Below are 27,871 nucleotides of genomic sequence, written 5' to 3'. Positions count from 1 at the left end.
CCCTATGTCGTTTGTACAGGCCCGCTGAAGACTTTGCATCGCAATCATCTGTTGCCTCTGTCAGAAGCAGTTCATGTGCCACCAAAGCCAGATTTATGCCCCATACACACAAGTGGAATGTCTGACAGAAAAAGTCCGACAGGAGCTTTTCATCGTATATTCCGATCGTGTGTATGTCTCATCTGACTTTTTACGTCAAAAATTCTGACGGACCTAGAAAGAGGATATGTTCTAAATATTTCCGACGGAACCGATTCTTATCGGGAAAACCGCTTGTCTGTATGCTGTTCCGACGTACCACAAACGACACATGCTCTGAAGCAAGTACTAGACGGAAGCGCTCGGTGTGGTAAAACTAGCGTTTGTAATGGAGCTAACACATTCCTCACGCAGCAAATTCTGTGATCTTTTAATGCAGCGCGTTCTTTATAATGCTCGAAGAATGAAGTTGTTTTGCTGCTGATATTCACACAGAGTTTTCACAAACTTATTTCTTGATTATTTCTCCTGATCTCATTAATACTATTGTATTTTTTAAAAGCCCGCTCTCCGTAATAATGTTTAAAATTATTTTTTATAGTCATCTTTTATTTTTTTTTATTTCATCAAGATCTCCTTTTTTTTGGATTATTGAAAAATTATTTTCTTGTGATATCCATATATAATTTTATTTTGTAGGTGTCAAGTTACCACAATAACATTATTATCTTGTATGTTTTATTAACCTCACGGAGGTTGGTGTCCCTTGTTAATTTGACATTGTCTTTTAGAAATGTATCTGCCTACTCACAAACTGTCCTATTTGAATAAAAACACATAGGCAAGTATTTTCAGAAAATAAAATCTCCATTCATTCTGGGTAACAAAATAAAGAGGGAGACAACGCTGGAGAAACTTTGGAATTTGCGAAGCCTTTTGGCCCCCAGGGCACACATCAAGTCTGAGGAAAAGAAAATTGGTAGCTTGAGGAGTCCATATAATTTGGAGCACAATCTGGTCCAGGAATCCCAGAGATTAGGACCAGTAGCAGATGACATATATGTCCCCAGACTGTGGTACTACACCAGCCTGCATCTTCTGTCAGACCAGACTGAAGCCAGGTCATCATCACTTTCTTCTCTTCGCTGCAGCTTTCCCTACACGCTTCCCTGTAGCCTTCCCTGCAGCCTTCCTTGGAGGCTGTGGCTCTGGTGGTGGACTTGTGGCAGGAGGAGGAGGATGGGCGAGCTCACATACGTGGCTGTTCTCAGTCAGCTGGCCCCTCAACCCCTTCTTTAGGGCCTCACCAATAATTCCCTCAGAGAGGAGGCGTTGGCCCTCCTCCAATTTAAGCAATCTGGTGGCTGGATAGCAGCCATAGGCCTCTTCAGCGTCGGGGTGGCTCCGGAGGACATCGCTTGCTTCCCCAATCAGGCCCAGTGCTGCCTCCTCCGTCATCGCCCCCTTCCTGGGCCTTTTTGTTGTAAGGTGGAGGGGAGGCACCTGGGATTGTGTGAGGCTCCTACTGGGCCCGCCCTCCTCCTGGCTGACACTGGGCCCGCCCTCTTCCTGGCTGACACTGAGCACGGCCTCCTCCTGGCTGCCACTTTCCAGACCCTCCTCCTGGCTGAGCTCATCCTGTGTATAAAAAAGGGACATGGTTTTAGTTTTTGGTTCATCAATCAATCATCATCATCAAATTTTTTAGCTCATGACTTGCAAATTGAATGTTAATAAATAGAAAAGACTATCATTCCGACCCCAGCATTTTTCATTCTTGTCCCAAACATTTTTGGCCACTACTGTGTATTGATATGTATACATCACTTTTTTTTACGATCCTTAATTTGTTATCAATTATAACATCTAGTTAACATCATTAATATTAGGACAATAAATATGTCTAAAAATAATATACCTGGCTCCAGCTGGGCGCATCCACTTCTTCCAGGATGGAAGGCCCAGGTTGTTCCTTGTCAGCCTCTGCTGGAGTTGAGGGAAGGGTGGAGGGAAGGGTAGAAAGTGATTCCCTGGCTTCGGTCTGGTCGTCCAGAAACCGCAGTTGAAGTACCACAGCCTGGGTACATACAGTTGCGCTGCTGATGCTCCTGATCTGAGTGATTTCTGTATCTTATTATGCTCCTTCTTATACATGTTCCTTAAGATCCCAATTTTCTTTTCCAAGAACACGATGGTTGCATCGGGGACCCGAGTCTTCACAAATTCCAGAAGTTTCTCCAGCGTTAACCTCCTAGCTTGTTTATTATAATATAAGCTGTGTTTCACCTTCCACAAATTCTGCATCTCCCTGTACTTGTCAATAAAACTGGCCATAAATTCTGGGTCCTTAAAGTGATTCATATTTTCTGTAAGACAATACACAAGACAAAAACACTAATGTCAGCCTAAACTCTCATAATCTTATCCCAATATAGGCCTCAATCTTGAAGCAGTATAGGCCACTGATGTACCAAAGTTAAGAATTTACCTTCGTTAGAATGTTCGTCCTCTTTCCTCAGCACACCGAACGTACGTACAACACACGCGTGTTACCTTATATACACTGCGCATGCGTCGCCTGCGTCCCCCGCCCCTGACATTCTTTCTAGTGTATTCCCCGCCCCTTCTCTTCGGCGTGCAGTAGGAGCAATGGTAGCAAGTAAATCCCGGACTGCTGCACTCTGAGAACGGTCATCTTTATTCCCCAAAATATTAAAATCGAACAAAAGTCATCAGATACGAAAGGAGACTAGCGATAGTTAACGCGTTTCACATACAGAGATGCTTACTCATAACTCAAGCTATGAGTAAGCATCTCTGTATGTGAAACGCGTTAGCTATCGCTATTCTCCTTTCGTATCTGATGACTTTTGTTGGACTTTAATATTTTTGGAATAAAGATGGCCGTTCTAATGCCCCGTACACACGGTCGGATTTTCCGATGGAAAATGTCCGATCGGAGCGTGTTGTCGGAAATTCCGACCGTGTGTGGGCTCCATCGGACATTTTCCATCGGATTTTCCGACACACAAAGTTGGAGAGCAGGAGATAAAATTTTCCGACAACAAAATCCGTTGTCGGAAATTTCGATCGTGTGTACACAAATCCGACGGACAAAGTGCCACGCATGTTCAGAATAAATAAAGAGATGAAAGCTATTGGCCACTGCCCCGTTTATAGTCCCGACGTACGTGTTTTACGTCACCGCGTTCAGAACGATCAGATTTTCCGACAACTTTGTGTGACCGTGTGTATGCAAGATAAGTTTGAGCCAACATCCGTCGGAAAAAATCCATGGATTTTGTTGTCGGAATGTCCGAACAAAGTCCGACCGTGTGTACGCCCTATTAGAGTGCAGCAGTCCGGGATTTACTTTCTACCATAGACTTGTGCACAGCTTGCACCTGTTTCTCATTGAGGGTGGAGGTTTTCCTTTACAGTCCATGGAGTTTGGGGAGCGGCATCACCTTTCCTACATTGCATGCAGTAGGAGCAACATGGCCGAGACACAGCAGGCGTGTTAATAATTCCAATAACGAGGAGGAGGAAAGCCCGGAGGCAGAAGCGTCCCGATCCTGGAGGTGAAGACTTAAGGCCTCAAATATGTCCTTTGGTGAGGTGGTGGAGATGGTGGACATCTTGAGGACGACCGACTATGATGGGAAGAATGGACCGTAGCTAAACCCAAATGTGAGAAAGGCCAAAATCATGATGAAAGTTGTGAAGAGTTTGCACAGAAATTTTGGGGTACGACAAAGGCGCAAATATGGAAACACTGGTCAGAACTGAGGGAGCTGGATCGGTATAGAAGGATCAAGAAAGTGCTTAGAAAAAGTAAGTAGTTATGTGTTCTTATTATTATTATTACTTGCATGCTGCGCCATGTGATTTTATTTACCGTAGGACATTTTAAAATGGCAAGTTTCAGGTTAGTGGGCACAGTAATCGGTCGTAGTAAACATTGTTCGCTCATTAAATACAATGTTTTGGGCAGATACAGGTTAAATACATTTGGTCATGCCTAAATATCTGTGTGCTAAAGTATACCTTTTGTTTTATTCTCATAGGGGACCAAAGACTCGGAGGACACTATTCAACAGAGGACACCAGGAACCCCCCACCTGAAAAGCACCACACCCCGAGGATCTGGAGGAAAGAGAGGTGGAGGAAGTGGGTGAACTTGTCACCACAACAGGTGAGTGTCTGACACCCCAGCTTCAGGTAATATATGTATGCCTGCATATTTATAATATATGTTTTTTCTAAAAAATTTCAGGTGATTTGCTGGTTGTGGAAGAGCAAGCTCAACATTTCACAAGCGCAAGTGCACAACTCCTAATCCAGGACATCATGACATGGAATCGTGAAATCGACATCATAAGAAATAAACTAAATTTTTTTGAACAAAACATGAAGAACATGATTAATGTGTTGGAGAGAATTTAAAAGATCTTCAAAATGCAACCATTTTAAGAATTGTTGCTGTTATAAAAACACTTTTTTTGTAATTAGTAAAAACCAAATTTTGAAGATGCACACAGTGTGTCAACATGTGCTATCTGCCATCAGGGGATATCAATGTACTCGTTTTGTGGGTGCAACCCCTTCCTCCCAAATGAAGTAGGTGAGAGGAAGGGGTTGCACCCCCAAAACACGGCCATTGATCCCCCATGATGGCAGATAGCACATGTTGACATTAGGCATGGGATCAGGAGGGAAATACCCTTTTTGACTCCCAAATTGTGTGCATCTTCAAAATTCGGCTTTTACAGGGGTGACATCACCCCATCTGATGAAGGCAATATCCAGACATTTTGGCCATACTATAATGTCTGATATTACCTTCTGTTTTTCTACGTTGAACTTTGTAAGTTCCAGAGTTTTGTATGTTATGTTATTAAACATGCCTATTAAGAACAAAAAAAAAAATTGTAAAAAAATTGAAAAAAGTAACAAAAATGATTTTACCCAAAAATTTTGGAACGCACATGTAAATGTGCACACAGTAAAAACTTGTTGCTAATCAACAATGTGTGGCTTCTTCTTTCAATGGTCAATACCAGTTTGAAAGGGGTTAAAGCCATTTAGGACATTCCATTTCCGAATACAAAGGCAGCTACCGAACACCCCAATCAGCCGAACAAGAAACCTATACGAATAATTCTCCCCCCAAGTACGAGATGAGGCTCTGTCTTGAGGGTCAAACAGGAATTCATTTTTATTGAAAGGAATACAAGTCTTATATACAGTAAAAAGAGGATGTGTATCCCTCCTGCTCATATTACTCTGAAAATACACCTGTGACCATAAACCTAATTAACATGGGCTCATTAACTAATCCCTTTAAGCAGCCTGGTCATCGTTATGATAAATCAGGATTTCACTACACGTCAGACTTGTTGTCACCGAGCTTCACACAGTAGATGATACATTATCATAAGTTTAAACACAGGACATTCTCACAAAGATGCCTGATGAAGGAGTACGCATGCTCCGAACGCGTGCACGCCCATAGCGTCACCGGGACCCGGGAATAACAAACTAGATGATCCACGCTGTGTCTCTCCTACCCCAGCCTGGGACACTGCATACCACCGGCACCGCCAGACGGGAACAGAGGAGAACACTCTAGCATCCAGGATCACCCCCTGTGGAGCCCTGCTGCCTACCACATTACCTACCCGGACCGATTTACCTGATGTGCCTGTATCTGTCATACTCTGAGTGAGTGCATTTCCATTTTTAATAAAATGTGTATGTTTTAATACTGCACTTAGGTCGGCGCTGCTTTTCTTCTTATTATCTCCCTCCAAAGGTGATTTCTGCCCTTCAAGCATGCTGCCCCCTGCGTTGTGTCAGTATCTCTTCCTCTGAGGCAATAGACCCAGACTTCTGTTCCTCCCCAGCCCCCGATTCTCCCCTCCCCCCACCCCTTATATCCCCACCAGGGACCTTATTCATTTTATCTCTAAATTCAAGCTTGGACTACTGTTTAACAACCCACCGCTATTCCTGGACTTTTTTAATATCTGATTGTACTCTTTTATCATCTGATTGTATTTTATTTTATTTTATTTCATATATTATTGTTATATTGATGCTCCATTTGCTCCTATATACAAGCTGTCATTTTATAGCTATTGCTCACCCCAATTTACAGTTGTCATCCCCTAGCGCAACAAAATACTGTATATTCTTTATATGAGAGAATTGGTCACGCTGGAGTAACCAATTCTTGGTCCATGAACTCCTCCTCACCCTGTTTATGGACTGGGCTTGGGTCAAAGTATAAACCCCAACACCAAGCCCCCACACAGCACAAACTCTACGATGAGTACATACCCGCAACATTGTTTCAAAACGGTCGGCTGGTCAGAACGAACTTAACAGAATGCACTGAAAAACAGCAAGGCCTGTAAAGAGCTAGCTGAAAATCAGCAACGAGCGGACAAGAACGCACTGAAAAACTGATACGAACTGACTGCATGCACTGAAAACCAGATACAAACCCACAAGCACAAACTGAACAGTAGTAAAACGATCTGAAAAAGCAGGAGTCTGAAAAGCGCGAATCGTCTCTCACCAAACTTCTACTAACACGAGATTAGCGGAAGGAGCCCAAAGGGTGGCGCACTGGGTATTGAACTTCCTTTTTCTAGTCCCATCGTACGTGTTGTACGTCACTGCGTTCTTGACCGTCGGACTTTGGTGTGATTGTGTGTACGCAAGACAGTTTCAGCGGAATTCCTTCGGGAACGTCTTCAGAAAAACCTTCAGGGTTTATTCCGACGGGAAAACCGGTCATGTGTGCAGGGCATAACAGTCCACACCCATGACCTCTCAAAGATCTCGACCAGTGACTAGACCTCACTCTGTACCCCTTGCTGAAGATGAAAACAGCGAGGATTAAGAGAAAGATTTCTGTGGCCGTCTCAAATGCCAGTGCCTGCCACCCCCCCTTTTTCTTCTCCCAAGGTGACTGAGGTGACTCTCAGGCCAGAGGCTCCTGAGTTTGTACCTCAAAGTCCACCTCTTGAAGAGTTGGAAGACCCTCAATCTTCCCTGCTGACAAAAGACCCCTAAGACGTTTCATCCTTCATTAAGGAAGCTGAAGCTGATATGCAGGAAGAAGAATAGACCAATGTGCCTGTAACCCCAGAACCTAAACAACAGCGAGAGCGAAGGGTTATTCACCCGCCCAAAAGACTAACATATGATACTTTGGGTGAAAGCTCTGAGGAGGTCGTTCTCATTGCAAAAAGGACTCTTTAAGTAACTGACCCTTTCACAGTAGATTTTGCGGTGGACAATCCCAACTCACTGTCAGGGCTGGGCTCAGCCCTTCCTTCTCTGAGCTGGCCGCTCAGCTGTCGGCTAATTGCCAGCTCCTATCTCTCCACAGTTACACAGCTGTTAATGATATCCTGCTCGTCAGTCATGCCTACTTAAGTAGTCCAGTCCAGTGCCTTCACCTTGGTCAACATCACAGAAACAATCTCCTGCGATCCTGTTCAAGACTTGCTTTGCTGATATCCCTTCTGGCTCCAGATCCTGCTTGCTGTTCCACTACATTGATCCCTGACTTCTGGCTTGGCTGACTATCCGTTCCAGTTACTGAACTTTGGCTATGTTTTGACTACGTTTGTTCTTTTTACTTTTATTATTAAACAAGTGTGATTTAACTGTACTTCTGTCTCGGCCTGATTTCTTGGTTTCTTACACTCACCCCCTGGCACATCTAGCTGGGCCATTCCAGTTATGGTGGCCTGTAGGCAGGACAACCTCCCCTCCTATGCTAATTGGTGGGATGTTCCTCTGCCAGGATTTTATGCAGATGTAAATTGTATGGTTTCCTGTGCACACTAAACTATTTTTTTTTTTTCCGTGTGTATATCAAAAGCATGTAACATACACTCTTTACCTCCTTTGTCGGACCAAAAGTTCTTTGGTGGGGGGAGTGTGTCGCGGGGGCTACTCTATCACCCGTGGTCCCACACCTCCCACCATTCCCGCCAGCGACCGCCGGACTGAATAGATACTGACACAAACACTCACTGAGGGAGAGCACGCCTGTCAGTCCCTGTGGGGGTTTTCTTCCCCTCCTTCTCCTCTTCCTGTGTCCCTATTGGCAGGGAGAGGGAGCCAATCAAGCAGCAGCAGAGGACCACGGGACTTGAAGTCTCATCACAATACAGCCCCATTGATTTCTACAGGGGGTGGAACTACCAAGCCCAGCCTGCTTTGCAAGAAGGGGGGGCTAGCTAAAGACTTAAGCTTGTTGGTCTGAGGAGCGATCACCATGAGGCAGGGAGGTGAACGGAGGTGTGAGGAGAGACTACAGGCACCCGCTGAAGAACCATCCAAAGACGGTTCCAGAGACCATCCAGAGATGGTTGAAGATGGATGTACCTTCTGTACCACCTAACATCTCTACGTTTATGTGGAATATCTCTGAAATGATGTGAGATCTAAAGTTAAAACCACTTGATCTTACCGGATCTAGCGAATATCTATTAGCCTGAATGTTTTTTGGTCAGAAAATTGCATGTGGGAGGGCAAACCCCTCCTTATGTACCACCTAATATCTCTATTGTTATGTGGAATATCTCCAAAATTATGTGAGATCTAACATTAAAACCACTTGATCTTAGTGGATCTAACGAATATTTATTAGCCTGAATGATCTTTGGCCAGAAAATTTGATAAGGGGAGGGTGGGGGGCAACCTATCCTTATGTACCACCTAATATCTCTATTTTTATGTGGAATATCTCTGAAATTATGTGAGATCTAACGTTAAAACCACTTGATCTTACTGGATCTAATGAATATCTATTAGCCTGAATGATTTTTGGTCAGAAAATTTGATAAGGGGGGCCAGCCTCCCTCATTAATCACTTAATAATTCTCTAATTATGTGAGATCTAACGTTAAAATCACTTGACCTTACCGGATCTAACAAATAGCTTCCAAGATAGCTAACTGTTTGGTCAATTTTTTGATAAGGGGGGGCTGATGACGGGTTAGCCCCCCCCCCCCAGCAAATAACTGTTAATATTGCTTCTTCTGTGTGAGATCTGATGGAAGCAACGGTTGATCTAACCTGATCTAACAAAGATCTAACAAACTGCATAAGATTTTTTCAAAAATTTTGATATGGGGGGCTAACCCGGCAGAGGTTTTTTTTTTTGGGATCCTAGTACAGGTAAACGTGGAACAACTCTTTGGCGATCATCTTAGAAAAGGTGTTTCTTAAAGCGTTTGTTACCCCAACACTTCATATTCCTGATATGTGCTTGCTGTACCATGTACTTGTATGAGAAAGTATCCTGTTCTCTTTGTATTGCTTCCTTTGAGTGAAGTCCCTGGGGTTCTTGCCAATCACTCTGCTTTCCTATTAAAAACTAACTACACTAAGGAGGAGAACACACCGTGGTCAGTTCTCTAGCTATGCTGGAAACGTGTGCTCTCCTCCAATGATCAGACTTGTCCTGACATGCCCCTTCTGCACAGCCATTCACTGGGAAGCTCAGTGTGCTGCTGCTTCTCCCCCCCCCCCCCCAGCTCTTATGCAGCTGAGAACAGAAGGAATGTGATCACTTTTAAAAAAAGAGAAATTTACAATGTATTTTGATATCTATACAAAAATGTTTTGACTTTCATTTCTATTTTAAACTGAATAGGTTGTTTTACAAGGTGATAGTTTACAATCACTTTAAGAGACGGCCTCGTGATATCGGGTGCCATAGTCCATGACAACCAGGGTGTACTAATGGCCTGTAGCAGATTTTACTACTAGTCCTATCATATCCATAGCGATTCGGTCAAAAGTGACCTTGATCACCAGCAATGGCACCAGTGGGCTATGGTAATGGGGCATAGGAGTTTTGACACTCAGGGCAGCCATGGCTGCACCTGTGTAAGTTTGGGCACTCAAGCCTGAAAGGTTTCACTAAGGGTCGGGCCCTCTAGTGCCTCTGTGTTTTGGACTTTTGTTACCTTTTTATTTGGATCCTATTTCTGTAGAGTCACTTAATTAATGCAAGCACTAGCACCTGTCAACTGGATCACATTGTTGATAACCATTAAATGAACTGCACTATATGGTTTTAAATGTTTAAAAACTTTTTTTTGAAGTACTATACTTTATTTGTTTTGCACAAAAAATTTTATGTGGAGAAAGTTATACATGCAAAAGCACTTTAATTTTATTGTGTGCAAGTTATTCCATTCGCCTGCTTGCATTTTGCGAGTAGAATTTGAGGGCTGGCGAGCTATGGCTGCCTGGGAGCGGGGGGGCAAGCACTGCCGACAGGCGGGGTTGTATGGGAGCCGTTCTCCCAGCGATTGCGGAAGGGAAGAGAGAGGAGAGCAGGCGGCCGGATAATCAGAGCGCCAAGGAACATTACAGCTTTCATTTCAATTGCTGTATGTTCTCTGCACGGCCGGTCACATACAGCCCCTCCTCCTTGTCCAGGGACTTTGATAGACAGATTACCCATCCAATCCCGGGACACGTGACGTATTTCAAAGTTCCCCAGCCAGGAGGCGAGGCTGTATGTGACGGTGAGCGACGGGAACATGCAGCAATTGAAATGAAAGCTGTGATGTTCCTCGGTGCTCTGATCATCCGGCCCGCAATTCCTCTCCTTGCTTCCCTTGCACAGGTGGCCTTGGTGGACACAGGCTGCATTGTTAGGCACAGGCTGCATTTGTACAAGGTGTTTTGGGGTGGGGGGCGCAGAGCTCCCAGCCCCCCACGTTGAGGACGTGTGGCCTGGTATGGCCCAGGAGGGAGGGCGCGCGCCCTTTTTCCTGACCTCCTGGGCTGCATGCTCGGATAAGGGTCTGGTATGGATTTTTGGGGGGGAACCCCCACGCCAAAAAAATGGCGTGGGGGTTCCTTTCAAAATCCATACCAGACTGAAGGGTCTGGTATGAATCTTGGGGGGGACCTCACACTGTTTTTTTTTTTTCTTAATTTTGGCGTAGGGTTCCCCTTCAAGATCCTCAGATCCTCTGTGTGTGCTTGAGGCCATAGAATAACATGGAGAGGTGTTTTTAAGCTGCAAAAAAAAAGTCTGACGCTGCTAAAAGCAGCTGTAAAAATGCCCTGTGTCATGAGGCCTAATTCTTCTAAGATTGCCCTGTATTTGGTTCCATCCACCTTCTCATCAACTCTGACCTGTCCCTGCTGAAGAATCCCCACAACATGATGCTGCTGCCACCACCATGTTTCACGGTGGGGACGGTGTGTTCAGGTGATGTGCAGTTTTGTGCCACACATAGCGTTTTGCTTCTAAGCCAAAAAGTTCAATTTTGGTCTCATCTGACCAGAGAACCTTCTTCCATGTTTGCTGTGTCCCCCACATGGCTTCTCACAAACTGCAAATGGAACTTCCTATGGCTTTCTTTCAACAATGGCTTTCTTCTTGCCAATCTCACATGAAGGCCAGATTTGTGGCGTGCATGACCTATAGTTTTCTTGTGGACAGATTCTCCCACCTAAGCTATGGATCTCTGCAGCTCCTCCTGAGTTACCATGGACCTCTTGGCTGCTTCTCTCATTAATGCTCTCCTTGCCTGGCCTGTCAGTTTAGGTGGACAGCCATGTCTTGGTAGGTTTGCAGTAGTGCCATACTCTTTCCATTTTGGGATTATGGATTAAACAGTGCTCTGTGAGATGTTCTAAGCTTGGGATATTTTAACCTAAACCTGCTTTAAACTTCTCCATAGCTTTTTTCCTGACCTCTCTGGTGTGTTCCTTGGCTTTCATGATGCTGTTTGTTCACTACGATTCTCTAACACACATAAGAGGGCCTCACATAACAGTTGTATTTATACTGAGATTAAATTACACACAGGTGGACTCTATTTACTAATTAAGTGACTTCTGAAGGCAATTGGTTCCACTAGATTTTAGTTAGGGAGATCAGAGTAAAGGGGACTGAATACAAATGCACGCCACACTTTTCAGATATTTATTTGTAAACAATTTTGAAAAACATTTATCATTTTCCTTCCACTTTATGATTATGTACTACTTTGTGTTAGTCTATCATATAAAAGCCCAATAAAATACATTTACATTTTTCATTGTAACATGACAAAATGTGGAAAATTTCAAGAGGTATGTATACTTTTTCAAGGCACTATAATATATATTGTTAGTTTTGTTTTTTGGTTGCTGGTTAGGCATTTTGTCATTTAGTTTTGATTCTCAAGCATTCTCATATTTATTGTTTGCTGGTGTGTGATTATCTTTCATTCACTTTTAAAAAATCTCACTTCGAAGATATATACATATGATCTGGTCCCAGTTTCTTTCTATGGCTATCTATATATGGTCATTTCCCAGCTGTAATCTCCTAACATAACACTGATGCGCCATGTTCTAGTGCAGTGGTTCTCAACCCTCTAGTGCCGTGACCCCTTGATAAAATTTCCCAAGTTGTGGGGACCCCTAACAGTAAAATTATTTTCTTAGCGAGGGTTGTCAGCATCCAAGGCAAGACAAGTCATTTGCGCCCCTAACCCACTGACATTTAGTGCTCCTTTAGTCCCTTCCACTTGTACAGTATTAAAACCCCTTATGGTACATTTTAGGATGTACCACTCTCTCTTTGTTCTCCTTTCATTCCCTTTTATCTCTCTCTATCCTAATTTCTTGTTGGTTTTCCTTTCCCCATCCCTCTCTCAAGCCGTCTTTTTCTTATTCTTTCACTCCCTTTTTCTTTGTTCCTCCTTCTCTTTTCCTCTCCCTTCCATGTATTCTCTATTTTTATTCCTTCTCTTACGCCTTGGGGGGGGGGGGAATGGGATGAGTGGCAGTGCTGGCGGGAGTTGGGATGAGTGGCAGTGCTAGGGTTGCCACCTGTACGGGATTCACCCAGACAGTTCGAGTTTTTAATTGTGTGTCCGGGTTTCAGACTGCCTGAAACCCAGACACAATATTCATAATGTACTGTGGCTCCAAAATTAACCGAGTACCACAACTGCCACATGCATAGGGGTGCGCACGAGCCCCATCCCCATACATGGACAGGAAAGAAGAGAGGGCTTGATCTGCTTCTCCTTCTCCCACCCCTTCCCCTCTGTCTGCACAGCCACACTGCAATCCCTGGCATTCTGTGCCTCAGTAAAGGGATGTGTGGGCTGGAGATCTGAACATCCATCCCCAGGTGAGTGAGCTCACCATCCAATGTCTGTGACTCCCCCCCCCCCCCTCCCTTTTCTCTTCTGCCTCTGAGCGAGTGAGTACACTAAGGTAAGAGGGACTCAGATGTAAGGGGTGCCCTGTGGACTCTGATGTAAGCGGGGCTTTGGGAACCCTAATTTAAGGGGGAATGCGGGAAATTCTGATGTAAGTGGGAAGTTTGGTGAACAGAAACCTTCTTACATCAGAGTTCTCCTTTACTTTAGAGTCTACAGCGCTCCCCCTTAAAAACATTTTTTGATTTTGCACTAAAGTGTTCGGGTTTGGCTTGAAGAAAAGATGGCAACCCTAGGCAGTGCTGGGGGGAGGTCTGATCAGCCAACTAAGGTGCTCTTGATCAAGGTCATCTGCTGATCTGAGAACTGTAGTGGGGACTTTTAATGGCAATTCTAATCACAGGTAGTGTTACTCACTATGTCTCCGGCTTCACTGTGTCTCCAGCTCTGTGGTGTCTCGCAGCAGTGACACCTATGCCGAAATCAGGAGATAGTGTCTCCTCCAGCCCCTCCCACTTCACATTCCTCACCAGTCAGCTGACCTCTAGTCCCTGCCCCCCACCCATGCTGTGAACTGAATGAGCGGCTGGGAAGAGGCTGAGTGGGCGGCTGTGGGCTCCAGGAAAAGCTCAGCTAGGCTTCCACAGTCTCCAGGGACAGCCCTGCTGGGAGGCCGTGAAAAAGCTGGTAGAGTGGTGCGGGTTTCAGGAACAGCCCAGGATTTGGTGACCCATGGCAAATTGTCAGCCGACCGACCCCCAGGTTGAGAACCACTGTTCTAGTGGGAGAAGCATTACAAGTCTTGCTAGCAGCTGAGACCATTTGGAACTGATTACTGGCCTTTAGGAGACACCTGCTGGTGGACACTAAAACTGCAGCAATCAGCCCAGAGCACCACATTGCTACCAGCAGGTGAACTCAGATCCTAACAGGAGTAAAGTGTTTTTTGATGTTGGCTTCCTATAAGAATGTACTGTCACTCTTTGGTGTTGGGCTGATCCTGTCAAAGTTAAATCTAAATAATGTATATCTGTGAGTTGTTCTTCGCCTGTAAATTTTAAATGAAGAGAGTTGTCATTCAAATAAGTCAGAAAATCCACCAATAAATAGTCGTCCACTTTAAAATGAGATTGTCTATGTATCGAAATAATAATTTTGTTTGTTGCCTGTATAGGTTCTGAGTGCTATAGATAAATTGTTCCTCCCACCATCAAGTACAAATTGCCATATGTGGGTGAAAACCTAGCTCCCATTGAAACCCCTTGTTTTTATAGGTACCATTTTTTGTTGAAGAGAAAGTAATTGTGTTCTAATAGCAAAAGGACTTTAATTCCACTGTAAATTCAGTGTATAGGTTCATGTGATATTGTAGGGCTTGTACACCTAAGGTATGTGGTATACAAGAATATACAAATTAAACATCACATGTGAACAATTTAAAAATTTTGTCCATGGAAAATTGTTCACCTTGTGTATTGTTTATTTAGTGTCATGAAGATGAGATAGTAGTCTGATGACTAATGGCTGTAACAATTCATCTATAGGGTTTCTCAGTGATTCTCCAAGTATGCTGGCTACTATAGGCCTCCCCCCTACAGGTTTCTCTGATTTATGTACATTAGGGAGATAGTGGAAGATTGGATTTAGACCTTGGGGGGCCCGGGGCACTTCAAATTCGGTGGGCCCCTCAACGTAGAAATGAAATTATATAACAAAAAAAAATGAATAATAAACCACATTTGTTTTTTTAAAAAAAATATGTTAGGATCCTGAAGAAGACACTTCTCAGATTTTTTTTACTCAATATTATTGATTGTAAGAATACACACAAGGTAATTGGAACTGGAAAGTCATATATCACAGTTATGCATTACACTACAATATTTACAAAAATTCTTTCTTCCTGCACTTAGCATCTGCAAAATCTGTAACTTAAAGTGGAGTTCCACCCACTTTTACAACTCTTCAGCATCCCTCACTAAACTGTGCACTGTAAACAAATTGGATATTTTTAAATTTTTTTTCTCAGCACTTACTGTATATCTGCTGTATTCATTTTTCACTTCCTCCTCCCTGGCCGCGGCCCATCCCATCATTTCCTGTATGCAATGCCTTCTGGGAAGGGGCGGCAACTTCCTCTGAAACTGCCGTTGCTATGGAAACCTGACCTGAAACCTGTTACACTGCTTGTGCTGCACTGAGCATGTGCGAGATCTGCAAGGATGACATCCAGGAAGAAATACAGTCTGGCTTCAGATGCCCACACTTAAGATGGCCACGGCCTGCTGTAAGTTTATAAAATAACAAACTACTGCTATAAACTAACAAAACAGACCTTAGTTTACAGACTAACTTTACTAGCATACATTAAGCTTGTGTATTATAGGGGTATTTTTATTTAAAAATTATAATTTCGGCCGGAACACCACTTTAAGCTGGCCGGCCATAGATGTTCAGCAGGGACTGGTGGTGATTTGATCCATCTATGGGCAGGCTGTCAGACAGTGATATTCCACAAAAGGTGGGTCTCAGTTGAAAATAATCTTTGAAGTTTTTGAAATAAGGTCTCAGAAATCTCTATCATCTGCACATTCTACAGAAAATGCTCTTGGTATTTCTGTCTGCCACTCTGTTTCTATCTCCCAAAGGTTGAGGTAGAAGAGGAGACTGTGCCATAGTGAACCCCTTCAAGCTTCAAGGTAATGTATGAAAATTAGGGGCTCACTGGCTGTGGAAAAAGTTTTTTTTTTAATCAAAAGACCTTTGTAGAGGATAGAATGGAAACACCACCGTTTAGAAAAAAAAAAAAGAATACAGTAAAACCTTGGATTGTGAGTAATACGGTTTACGAGTGTTTCACAATACAAGCTATTTTTTTTTTTAAATCCTGACTCAGTTTGCGAGCGTTGTCTCGCAAGACAAGCAAGATTCAAGCCTCTGGGGTGTGCAGTACCGCATTTGGCCAGAGGTTCCCTCCGAGTGCCTCCGAGCATCTCTAAGCATCTCCGAGTGGTCTCCGAGCGTCTCCGATTGTTTCCGGGTGACTCTAGTGCCCCCCACCTCTGGCCACATGCGGTACTGCATACACTAGCAGTGACACTGGAACAAATTATCTGAGTTTCCATTGATTCCTATGGGGAAACTCGCTTTGATATACGAGTGCTTTGGTTTACAAGCATGCTTCTGGAACGAATTATGCTTGTAATCCAAGGTACTACTGTAGTTTTTAACTTGAAACAAGTGGTGTATTAATGAACCACTAACAGTGGGCTAAGGTAGCTTGGATAAATCAAAGGTACTACATAGGACTGTAAAATAAAATAAAAAGCACAACATGTAAAAAATATATATAGTAGAGTGTCGTTACAAACCATGAAACACAATGAAAAAAATAATAAATAGATGGTGAAAATAATTAAATGAAAAGTATAATGAAAACAAAAAATAGAAAAAGTAAACAATAATGAGAAAAAATAAATATTTGAAAAGGTGAAAAAATGAATAAAGAATGCAAATGAACCCTTATGAGAGAAAAATTAAGATGATGTGTTAAAGAATACAGAAAAAGTGGCTGTGACAGAAAAAAAAAAAAAAAAAAAAAAAAATTTTATATATATATATATATATATATATATATATATATATATTATCGCTAAAACAAAGAATGATGATTAAAAAATGAAAAGTCACATTGAAAGAATAAGAAATAAAAATACAAGGGAAAAAATCCAAATAAAAAGACTGGAGAAAGGGGGAGTAGTAAAAAAGTTTAAATAAAAGTAAGTGAATTTGTTAATAGGGGGCGTTAATATGGAACGTGGAAAAATTTTATGGTTGTGAAAGTGTGTGTAAATTTTTTTTATCTTATACAATTGTTTGTTTTTTTTTTTTATTCATAACTAATAGTGTGTTGTAATTAAAAACTTTACACCAACCGCACTCAATCCATAAACAAGCTCTGTTGGGGGCAACAATTTAGACTCACATTAAATGCCCTGAATAACAAACATAATAAAAATTAATTAAAAGGATATTAATTGATTTTGCCCACATACTGTATACTGTAAATATGCATACAATAACCAATTATAGTCCAGGGGTCTCAAACTCAAAGTGGTTGTAAACCTCAGACATATGCCTCTACAGTGTGTACTTGTCTCAATTAACCGTTTGCAGACTGCCCGCCATTTGACGGCGGCAGAATGGTTCCCCTTCACGAATCGCCGTAGCTGTACGGGGCCGCTTTAAAGGGTATAGGGGCACACGCCCGCCACGGTACTGAGGAGCCGATGCGCGTGCCCGGCAGCTGTGATGTTCGATGGGCACACGCGATCGCGTCTGACAGAGCCAGAGCGAGGATCCGTGTGTGTAAACAAACAAAGCCACGTTCTGACAAGGGAGAGGAGACCGATCGTGTGTTCCTAGTATATAGAAACACTGATCGGTCTCCTCCCCTTGGCAGTCTCATCCCCCAACAGTTAGAACACACTGAGGGAACACATTTAACCCCTTGATCGCCCTAGTGGTAACCCCTTCCCTGCCAGTTACATTTATACAGTAATCAGTGGCTATTTATAGCTCTGATCGCTGTATAAATGTCAGTAGTTGCAAAAAAGTGTCAAAAGTGGCCAATCTGTCTGCCGCAATGTCGCAGTCCAAATAAAAATCGCAGATCGCCACCATTACTAGTAAAAAAAAAAATGCCATAAATCTATCCCCTATTTTGTAGACACTATAATTTTTGCACAAACCAATCAATATAGGCTTTTTGCGATTTTTTTTTTTTTTTACCAAAAATATGTAGAAAATGACATATCGGCCTAAACTGAGGAAAAATGTATTTATTTATTTTTTTAATTTGGAGATATCTATTATAGCAAAAAGTAAAAAATATTTTTGTTTATAGCGCAAAAAATAAAAACCACAGAGGAGATCAAATACCACCAAAAGAAAGCTCTATTTGTGGGGGAAAAAAGGGCATCAATTTTGTTTGCGTACAGCATCGCATGACCACGCAATTGTCAGTTAAAGCGACACAGTGCCATATCGCAAAAAATGGCCTGGTCAGGAAGGGGGTAAATGCTTCCGGGGCTGAAGTGATTAAGATCACTAAGACCTCATACACACTATACAACTTTTGTTGTCAGATTTCCTTTAGATTTACCAAAACCACGTAGTGCAAGGATTGCATACAAATTGAAACTCTAATGCCCCGTACACACGATTGGAAATGCCACCAGCAAAACTCCGATGAGAGCTTTTGGTCAGAAAATGCGACCGTGTATGCTCCATCAGACTTTTGCTGGCGGAATTCCAGCCAGCAAAAGATTGAGAGCAGGTTCACACAAATCCACGCATGCTCGGAAACAATTCCACGCATGCTCGGAAGCATTGAACTTAATTTTCTCGGCCCGTCGTAGTGTTGTACGTCACCGCGTTCTTGACGGTTGAAAGTTCGGAGAACTTTTGTGTGACCGTGTGTATGCAAGCCAAGCTTGAGCGGAATTCCATCGGAAAAAAACCATCCAAGATTTTTCTGACGGAAATTCTGCTCGTGTGTACGGGGCATTAAGGTTTAACCTCATATTATATGATTTTGGTAAATCTGATGGAAAAATCTACAGAAAATTGGATAGTGTGTATCTAGCTAAAGTTTAATTTCTGTCTGCTGCTTCGTTCCCCTGCTCTGCTTGTCACTTCTGACAAGTTTTCCTGACAACAAGAGAAAAAATGTGATGTAAAAGGAGCTCCAGCTGATTAACAGCCCCAGCTCTTTTCCTGTATGCTGAGTGAAGGGGGTGTGTCTATTCCCTGCAACCAGCTCTCAGAGCTCTCCTCACTGAGCTCTGCAGAGTGTAATTTTAGCTCTCTATCCCCTTTTTTTCTGAAAGGACAAGCTTTATAAATTCTGGACTTTAAACGGATGTAGAGAAGACTGCAAATAAAGAGCAAACAACTTATTTAGGAGGATTTGTTTAATCTCTGTGTATAACCTGAGGCCAGTCACTTCACTGATTATGTTATAAGTTTCTTGTGGATGATACCAGTAGTGTGTGACCCTCCTTTTCAACTGCCATAGAATTGTATCATGCAGATGTCCAGAGCATACCATCCCCCTTACATCAGATGTCAAGACCCCCTCAGCCTCAGAAGCAGGGCAGGATTCAGCCTGTCTGATGTGGGGGATGCAGTAAAAAAGTCAGGGGGGCAGAGGATGGGAGGTCAGCAGGACAAGGTACAGGGAGTCAGCAGTTTGTAGGGCAATGTACAGAGGCTCTTAGTAGACAGGTGCACTGCTGGAAAATTTGTTTGTTTTTGTTTCATTCATTTTTTTTTTTTTTCGTAAACTTTGAAAATTCGTAAATTTGAAAATTCGAAAATTCAGAATTTGTAAATTCAAAAATTCGTAAACCTGAAAATTCGCAAATCCGAAAATTCAAAAATAAGAAAGGAAATTTCGAAAGAACGAAAATGCAAAAATTCTAAATAATAACTAACTAATGATAACTAACTACTAAATTATAGGTATTGGAATTTCCTTTCAAATTTGTCTGTTAGTAAATGTAACAAATACAAATTTATCTGAAGTTACGAATTATCGGAAATAACGAATGCCGCATCTAAACAACTGGAAAGGAACACAATGATAATAAATAATAATAATACGTTTTAATTATTATTATTATTGTTCTATATTATTATTAATTCTTTACGTTCCATTTGTTTAGATACGACGTTCATTATTACGGATAATTTGTAACTTCGGATAAATTCATATTCCTTACGTTCACTAACAGACAATTTGAAAGGAAATTCCAATACCTATAGTTTAATAGTTAGTTATAGTTAGGTTATTAGTAGTTAAGTTATTATTTTAGATTTTCAAATTTTCAGGTGTTTGAATTTTTGAATTTTCGTTCTTTTTTTTTTTTTTTTTGCCACATCAGCCAAGTACTATTCGTGAGGGGATATTGTTTCAACTTTTCAGTCAAGCTTATTCCTCAATACTTACACATCATTGTGTTTTTTTCCGTATGTGAATATGTTTTTCATTCCATGAGTGCCTTATAAAATGTTTGCCCTCTGCCATTTCTGGTTATTTATTATCATACTACTATATCCCCCCCTCCCCACCCTCCCACCCCAGACTCCCCCCCTATTTGGGAGAAAGAGAGACCCAGCGCAACCTCAGACTATTGTTGATCCATTTCTACTATTTCTGGTTTTTCCAGAGCCTGTCAAGGTACATAGCTTATTTCTTTGTTTTGTATATTTTATTTAGGGTGTGTTTTCTGCCTTGTCCTCCCATACTTCAGCTGCCTGGTTTGAGGCCTTGAACCTAACCCAGTCTCTCCATGTCTCCTCGTATTCCTCCATCTCCATTCCTTCACTATATCTTAAGTACTCCATGCGGTAGATTTCGTCTATGTTGTCGAACCACTCCCGCATTGATGGTCTCCTACTGTTCCTCCAGTGCCTAGGGATGAGACTCTTAGCTGCATTAAGGAGGTGCGGCAGCAAGATTTTCCGGTAGTTTTTGGAAGGTATATTGCTGCAGACACACCCAGGGGTCATCTGGTACTTTCTTGTTGGTAATCATGTATGTAATCTCCCTTACCTCCTCCCAAAATTTTCTTATTTCCGGACACGCCCACCAAATGTGCGCAGCAGTCCCTATTTCTCTGCACCCTCTCCAGCAGAACTGCGACGTCACATCCTGTATTTTATGTGCTAAGTCCGGGGTGATATACATTCTGGCCAACACTCTAAAGTTCATTTCAGCAATCCTGTAATTTACTGATGTGCCATTAGCTCTACTCAGGATTCTCCTCGCCTCATTGTCACTAATCTTGTTTCCTATCTCCTCCTCCCATTTCCCAAGAAATCCTGGTCGCTCAGTCTCTCCCATTTCTATCAGGGTTTTATAGATCCTTGACATTCCTCCCCTCCTACTTTTCTTTATGAGTACTTTCTCAAGTGGGTAGAGGTCTTCTATTGATCTTATTGGCTGCGGGAGGGACTCTACGAAATGTTTGAGCTGCCTATATTTCCAGCTATCCATGGCAAAACAAGTGTCTCTTGCCCTGAGTTCCTGGTAGGTACACAATGTTCCCTGGCTGGTGATGTCCTTAAGCTGGACGTCATCGCTCAGGATCCATCTTCCAGCCACGTCTTCCCTCCCCGGTGGGAAATAATCCGTGCCCCTAAGAGGGACTAGCGGCGAGTTATATTTCCACTTCTCTCTAATGTATATCTTATCCCAAGTGTTTAAAACATGTTTCGTGATATCAAATATGTTTATATTTAATTTTCTAAATTGTGGTGGTATCCAAACATTTTTTCCCAAGTCTACTCCACTCCTTGTGTTTTCTATTTTCACCCATTGTTTATCTATATTGTTGTTAACCCATTCTAAGATACGTGACAAAATCGCAGCTGTGTAATATTTTTTAATATCTGGTGCTCCCCATCCCCCTCTCTTCTTGCCATTCACTAATTGTGCGTACTTTACTCGCGGCTTCTTCCCCCTCCAAATAAATTTTAGAAACAGTGCATGTATTTTATTCAAATAGCTCTGTGTGACAGCCAGTGGTAGCATTTGAAATTTGTATGTGATTTTGGGAAGGATTGACATTTTGAGTAAGTTTATTCTGCCACCCCATGACAATCGATTCCACGGAAATCTATTTAGCTCTACTCCGATTTCGTTGAGGAGGGTCATGTAGTTGGCTTGGAACATTGTTTCTCTTGTTAATGTTATTTTTACTCCCAAGTAATTCAATTCCCTTACCCCCCATTTGAAAGGTAGACTCTTTTGATAGGCCTTATCTCCTCCTTTGTCTTCTACCACTTCCATTATTTCCGACTTGGTCGCATTTACCCGGAAGTTTGATAATTGACCGTAATTTCTGAGGGTCGCTAGTAAGTTGGGGAGGGTGATCCTTGGACGTGTGACAAACAACAAAACGTCGTCTGCGAAGGCTGCTATTTTATATTCATCTTCCCCAATTTTTATACCGCTGATATCCGGGCTTAGTCTGATCTTGGCCAGCAACGGTTCTAGCGTCAGCACGAACAGCAGCGGGGAGAGTGGGCATCCCTGTCTGGTACCATTTTGCATTTCAATGGGTCCAGACAGGGTACCATTGATTTTGACTCTTGCTGTGGGGTGTGTGTATAGTGCCTTGATCTTTTTAATCATTTTGTCGCCAATCCCAAACTCCTCCAAGGTGTTCCACATAAAGCCCCAGTCTACCCTGTCGAATGCTTTTTCAGCATCTATCGACAGGAGTAGACCTGGGGCTCCTCTGTCCTTCATTATCTGGGTCACCATTAGCGTTTTAATGCTATTGTCTTTCCCTTCCCTCCCTGGTATAAACCCCACTTGGTCTGAGTGGATCATCTCTTTTATGACCCTTTTCAATCTATCTGCAAGGATCTTTGCGTAGATCTTTGTGTCTATATTCAGAAGGGAGATGGGTCTATAGCCAGAGCACAAAGTGCTATCCTTTCCCTCCTTCTTTATGACGGCAATGTTTGCTTCTAAAGCTTCCTTTCTCATCTCCCAGCTTACCCCGATCCCATTAATGTAGGAGCACAGTATGGGATGTAGTGGTTCTTGTAGCTTTTTATAATAGAGGGCGGTCAGTCCATCAGGCCCTGGGCTTTTCCCGTTTGGGATATCCTGAATCGCTCTTTTGACTTACTGGAGGGTCACGGGGGCATCTAACATGTTGCTGTCCTCTTCCGTGATTTTTTTAAATTTTGCCTCTTTTAGGAACATTTTGATGGCCTCGTGCCTATGTTTGTCCTGTTCCCAAGAGTGACCCTTTTTTATTGCATATAGTGCCTCATAGAACGTTTGAAAGGCTCTAGCTATATCCTGCGTTCTATGTTTGATTTCCCCCGAACTGGTCCTGATGCTCTCTATATAGTTATTTGTTTTCTTCTTTTTTAGGGCCCTTGCCAGGTGTTTGCCGGGTTTGTTACTATACATGTATCTCTCTTTTTTGACCAGATAATACATTTTACGTGTTTCCTGCTCTAGGGTTGTCCTCAGCTCTTCCCTCTTTTTGAGTAAGTTCGTCCAGACCGCCCTCCCGCCTGATGCCTTATGTTGTTGTTCTAATTTATGGATCTCTTTGGTCAAGGCTAATCTTTGATTTTTCAATCTCTTATTTTTTTCCACTCCTATCATCATGATGATCCCCCTAATATAAGTTTTATGGGCTTCCCAAATTGTAGCCTCATTTACCTCCCCTGGAGTATTGATTTTAAAGAACCATTCTAATTCCTCCTTTATTCTCTTTAAGGTATCGCTGTCTGCTAAGAGGTCTTCGTTTAATCTCCACCCTGTGCTCTGTATCACGGTTTCTCCTACCCTTAGGAATAGACTCACAGGTGCATGATCCGAGAAGGTCATATTACCAATGGTGGCCCCTGCAGTTTCTTCCAGCATCCTATGCTCTATCAAGAAAAAATCGAGTCTTGAATATGTCCCGTGCACGGGGGAGTAGAAAGTGTAGTCCCTGGTGTCTCCCTGTTGTATCCTCCAGACATCTACCAGCTGGAGCTGGTGTAGTTTATTCTTTAGTTTCCCTGGCCACACTCCCCCTTTCCCCCGCGCACGGGACGTACAGTCCCTCTCTGGGTCCAGGCATAGGTTGAAGTCTCCTCCCACTATTGCTCTCCCCGTCTTGAATGTCTCGAATTTACTCAGTATGGTCATGACTGTTCTGTAGGTGTTTTTATTTGGCCCATAGATGTTCGCCAGAGAATACTTCCGTCCGTTAATTTTCCCTTTCAGGAAGAGATATCTCCCCTCCGGGTCTGACAATCTCTCCTCTAGTTCGAACCTCGTATCCCTGGCGAACCCTATGGCAACTCCTCTAGCACCTCTTATTGGTGAGTCACTGTAGTACCACTCTGGAAAGTCCCTGGAGTAAATAATTTGATTCCTCTTGGTACTGAGGTGTGTCTCCTGCAACATAGCGACCTCGGCCTTCAAAGACTTCAATTCCCCCAGGATGTTAGCTCGTTTAATACAGGCACTCAGACCCCTTACATTATAAGAAATTATTTTTAAGTTGGGTGACATCTCTTGCCCCTATATAGGATTTTACTTTCCAAGAAACAAGCTCCTAGTGTTGTTGGTTGCGCTGGGCTCTCTCTTGCTCCCCCCCTCCCCCATCCCCCCCACCGCCCTCACCTCCCCCACCCTCTAGACACCCCACCTTTCCCACCCGCCCTCCCTCCCCCCCTTCCCCAACCCTTTGGGGGTACAGCGGGCCCAAAATCGGCCCAAAGGTATAACCGTGGCCTTCCTCTACCACCCGGCCCCCCGGTTGTCCCCCAGAGGTTGAGCTTGGTGCGGGGTTTGGTCGAAGATGCGGGATATAAGTTTGTTGTATGGGAGCTGTCCGTCCCGGGGTTCCCTCCCTCGTGCCTCTCACCTCCCCCCCATCCCGGTCCCCCCCCTCCACCCCCCCCACCGGCCCCGTGATCACACTACATCATTGCTAACCAGACAACTTATATGTCTGTACTGGCGCTTCCCTAGAACCACCGTTTCCTCTCTTTTCCCTTTTCTTTTTTTCTTTTCTTTTTTCTTTTTTTCCTTCCTTCTTTCCTTTTTTCTCTTCCTTTTTTTTCCTTCTTTTCCTTTCCCTTCCTTTCTCTTTTTCCGTATTTGATTTGCTACAGGTTCACTGCAGGTTTCCAACCAGTCTCCAGGTGGGTGTTTCCCCTATTGGGTCATTTTTGGTATTTTTCTCCCACCATCCCGGGATTTCCGCAAGAGGTATTTCTAGGTGTTCGCAGAATTTTTGCGTGTCTTCCGGGAATCTAAGCACGGCCTTTCGGCCTTCTTTGCGTCCAATCAGGCAGGCTGGGAAGCCCCAGGAGTACTGTACTCCATGCGCTTTCAGGGTTGCTAGGAGGGGTTTCTGGATTCTTCTCCTCTTGAGGGTCTCTGCTGCAAGGTCTTGGAATATTTGCAGGTTTGTATCTTTGTATTTAGCCTGGAGGTTTCTCTTTAAGTTGGAGGTTATTTGTTCCTTGTCCGCGAAATTGTGGAATCGCACAATGACGTCTCGTGGTGAGTCTCCCCTGATGTCTGGTGGTTTTCTTAATCTGTGTACCCTGTCCAATTTGAGCTTTCGGCCAGCTTCCGTTGGGTTCATCAGATCATTAAAGATTTCTTCCATTTTGAGCGGGAGGTTCTCTGTTCCATCTTGTGGTTCCGGAAGGCCTCTAATCCGCAGGTTCTTTCTTCTGTTGCGATTTTCTTGGTCCTCCAATCTATATTTGATATTTCTTTGTTTAACCTGCATTGCTTCCATCTGCAGCTTCATTTTTTGGATTTCGGCTCCTTGTGTTTCCACTGTGGATTCCACTTCCTCCACTCTTTTCAATAAGTGGCTCATATTTTCATGCACTATGTTGATCTCCTCCTTGATTGAAACCTCTAGTCTGGCGAACATTTCTGCTATTTCCTCCTTGGTGGGAAGTGTCCTGTCTTGCAGGGGCTCCACTACAAGTTCTGCTCCTGTATCACTGCCTAGAGGTCTTATATCCCCATCAGCCATTTGTCTTCTTGTTCCCGCTTTCCCTGCGCGATCAGGTGTCTTATTTTTTGTGCCTGTTGCCGCTGTTGCCCCTATTGATTTGCTCGGGCTTTCCTTGCTACCGTCGTTCACCATGTATCTCCTGATTGTGCCAGGGCTCGAGCTAGTCCTGGGAGGGTTTGCCGTAGTCCCTCTTGTTGACTTGCCTCTCATTTCCCTGTTTCTTCCGGTCCCCGCAGGGACAGGCTAATGATGTATACTGACCCAGAAAGTGATAGGTTGCCCGCACGTGGTGTTGACCGTGTAGCTAATTGCCTGTTATTAGTTTTATCTTTTCCGCCTTTGATCACTCAGGAAAATGTTCAATATCTTTTAGGAGCCTTCCTCCTGTTTGTACGTTTATTGCACATCTGACCGGATTCCCGGACTGAGAAGGTACTGCAGGGCTAATTATGCTTTATTAACACAATCCTGGGCTCGGGGATGAAATCTAGCAACCCACTCCCCGGATGTATCCCCGGGTGTAGCCGGAGGCGAGGGGCTCTGGGGGGGCTCTGGGAGTACTAATATCCCTGTAGATTCACCCTCACCACCTCCCCTACCTTCACACTCACCCCTCTTCCAGGTATGTCCAAGTATTCACTGATACTCAAAGTAAGCACTATTGTATTTTTAGTATACAAGGTATATGGGACCCATCACATTATATTGCTAATAATATCACTTTTAAGGCAGCGGACTGCAAGAAATAAAAAGACAGGAATATCCATACATTTATGTGTCATAAAAAGGGATTTACTCACCCTCCTTGTTGATTAAGTGCTTCACAGAGTCTTACCTATTCCAGGCTCCAATTATACAATTTTTCACCCCTTTCTTTTTTTTTTTTTTTCCTTTTACCTCCCTGTGACTCCTGGGTGCTTCCTTCCACGCTTAGATTCCCATTTACTTGCTGTCAGCCTGTTGGTATCTTCTGTTCCTGCAGCATGAAATTCAGCAGCCCCTCCACTGACACACTGACGCCCGTCAGCTTGTGAGTCTTGCTTCCTGTGTACTGGCTGCTTTATCTCCAGGAGGGGGATGGCGCGGTGGACCCGACCATACTCCCCGCTGTAGTCGCTGTGATCACTTGCTGCTGCAGCTGACGCCGGCGCTGATGCTGCTGTTATTCAGGGGGCCGCTGCTTGTGGACACCGCTCCTCCACCTTACCTCCGGGCTCAGGAGCTGGAAGGGACGCAGGGGGGAAGGGAGGGGGCGATTGCTGCATGCACCGCATGACGCTCCGTGATGAGGGGGTGGGAGGCTAGCATTCACTCCGTGAGCTCTTAGTTCGCATCACGGCTGGAGGGACGCCGAGCTCCCGTCTCACATCCCTAGCAGCCTAACCTCACCCACATCCGGCTCCTCCCCTGAATTTTCGTTCTTATCTTCAGACTTTCGTTATTTCGAATTTTCGGATTTTCATTCTTATTTTTGGATTTCCGAAAATTCGGATTTTTGAATTTCAGATTTTCAGAATTTTCAAATGTAAAAATTTCCGAATATTCCGAAAAATTTGGAAATTCAAAAATTTGGAAATTTGGATATTTCCGAATTACAAATTTGTCTAAATTCATTAAAAAACTAATTCGGAACTAAACAAATTGCACATGTCTAGCTATTAGTTTGTAGGGCAAGGTCAGCAGAGTGGAGAGCAGGGGTCAGCAGAACTGAAGACAGGGGCCAATAGTAAGTGAGACAGAGTTCAGAGATCAGTAATAAGTGAAGCAGAGGACAGATTTTGCCTAACAGTGGGGGGGGACTTAAAGGGGGATTATTTAACAGAATTTGTGCCTAGCCGCTGTGTACACTGCACACATACTGTATACCACAGTCATTGTACCCACAAAATACTCCTACTTACTAACTGTCATAAGTAACAGTCTCAAAGATACACATATATCTCAGAATGAAGGATCATTTTTTAAATTTTAATGTTTCCATCACATATGCTTTTCTTCACACAAAAAGTGATCACTTTGTCTGTCTGAGCCTACCTTAAAGAATAACTTCAATAAAACCATTAGTTTTTAGGGCAGACCAGCAACTGTTAGTCAGGATAATGTAATGTACAA

The 27,871-nt window shown here is 43.3% G+C and overlaps 1 protein-coding gene across 3 annotated transcripts in view; it reads left to right on the top strand.

Annotated features, from left to right (window-relative positions):
- LOC141103573 (N-acetyllactosaminide beta-1,3-N-acetylglucosaminyltransferase 3-like) overlaps positions 1-27,871 on the top strand; it is a 162,114-nt gene that overhangs the window by 33,582 nt on the left and 100,661 nt on the right. Inside the window, exon 2 of one of the 3 annotated variants that reach the window (XM_073593328.1) lies at positions 15,839-15,889. The exons of the other annotated variants lie outside the window; for them this stretch is intronic. The gene's annotated coding sequence lies outside the window, so the exon portion shown is untranslated. The remainder of the gene's footprint in view (positions 1-15,838; positions 15,890-27,871) is intronic. 3 annotated transcript variants of the gene reach the window in all.

This window comes from Aquarana catesbeiana, linkage group LG01 (genome assembly GCF_042186555.1).
Source record: "Aquarana catesbeiana isolate 2022-GZ linkage group LG01, ASM4218655v1, whole genome shotgun sequence".
In the NCBI taxonomy this organism is placed as follows: Eukaryota; Metazoa; Chordata; class Amphibia; order Anura; family Ranidae; genus Aquarana; species Aquarana catesbeiana.
This window is presented reverse-complemented; position numbering and strand designations above follow the sequence as displayed.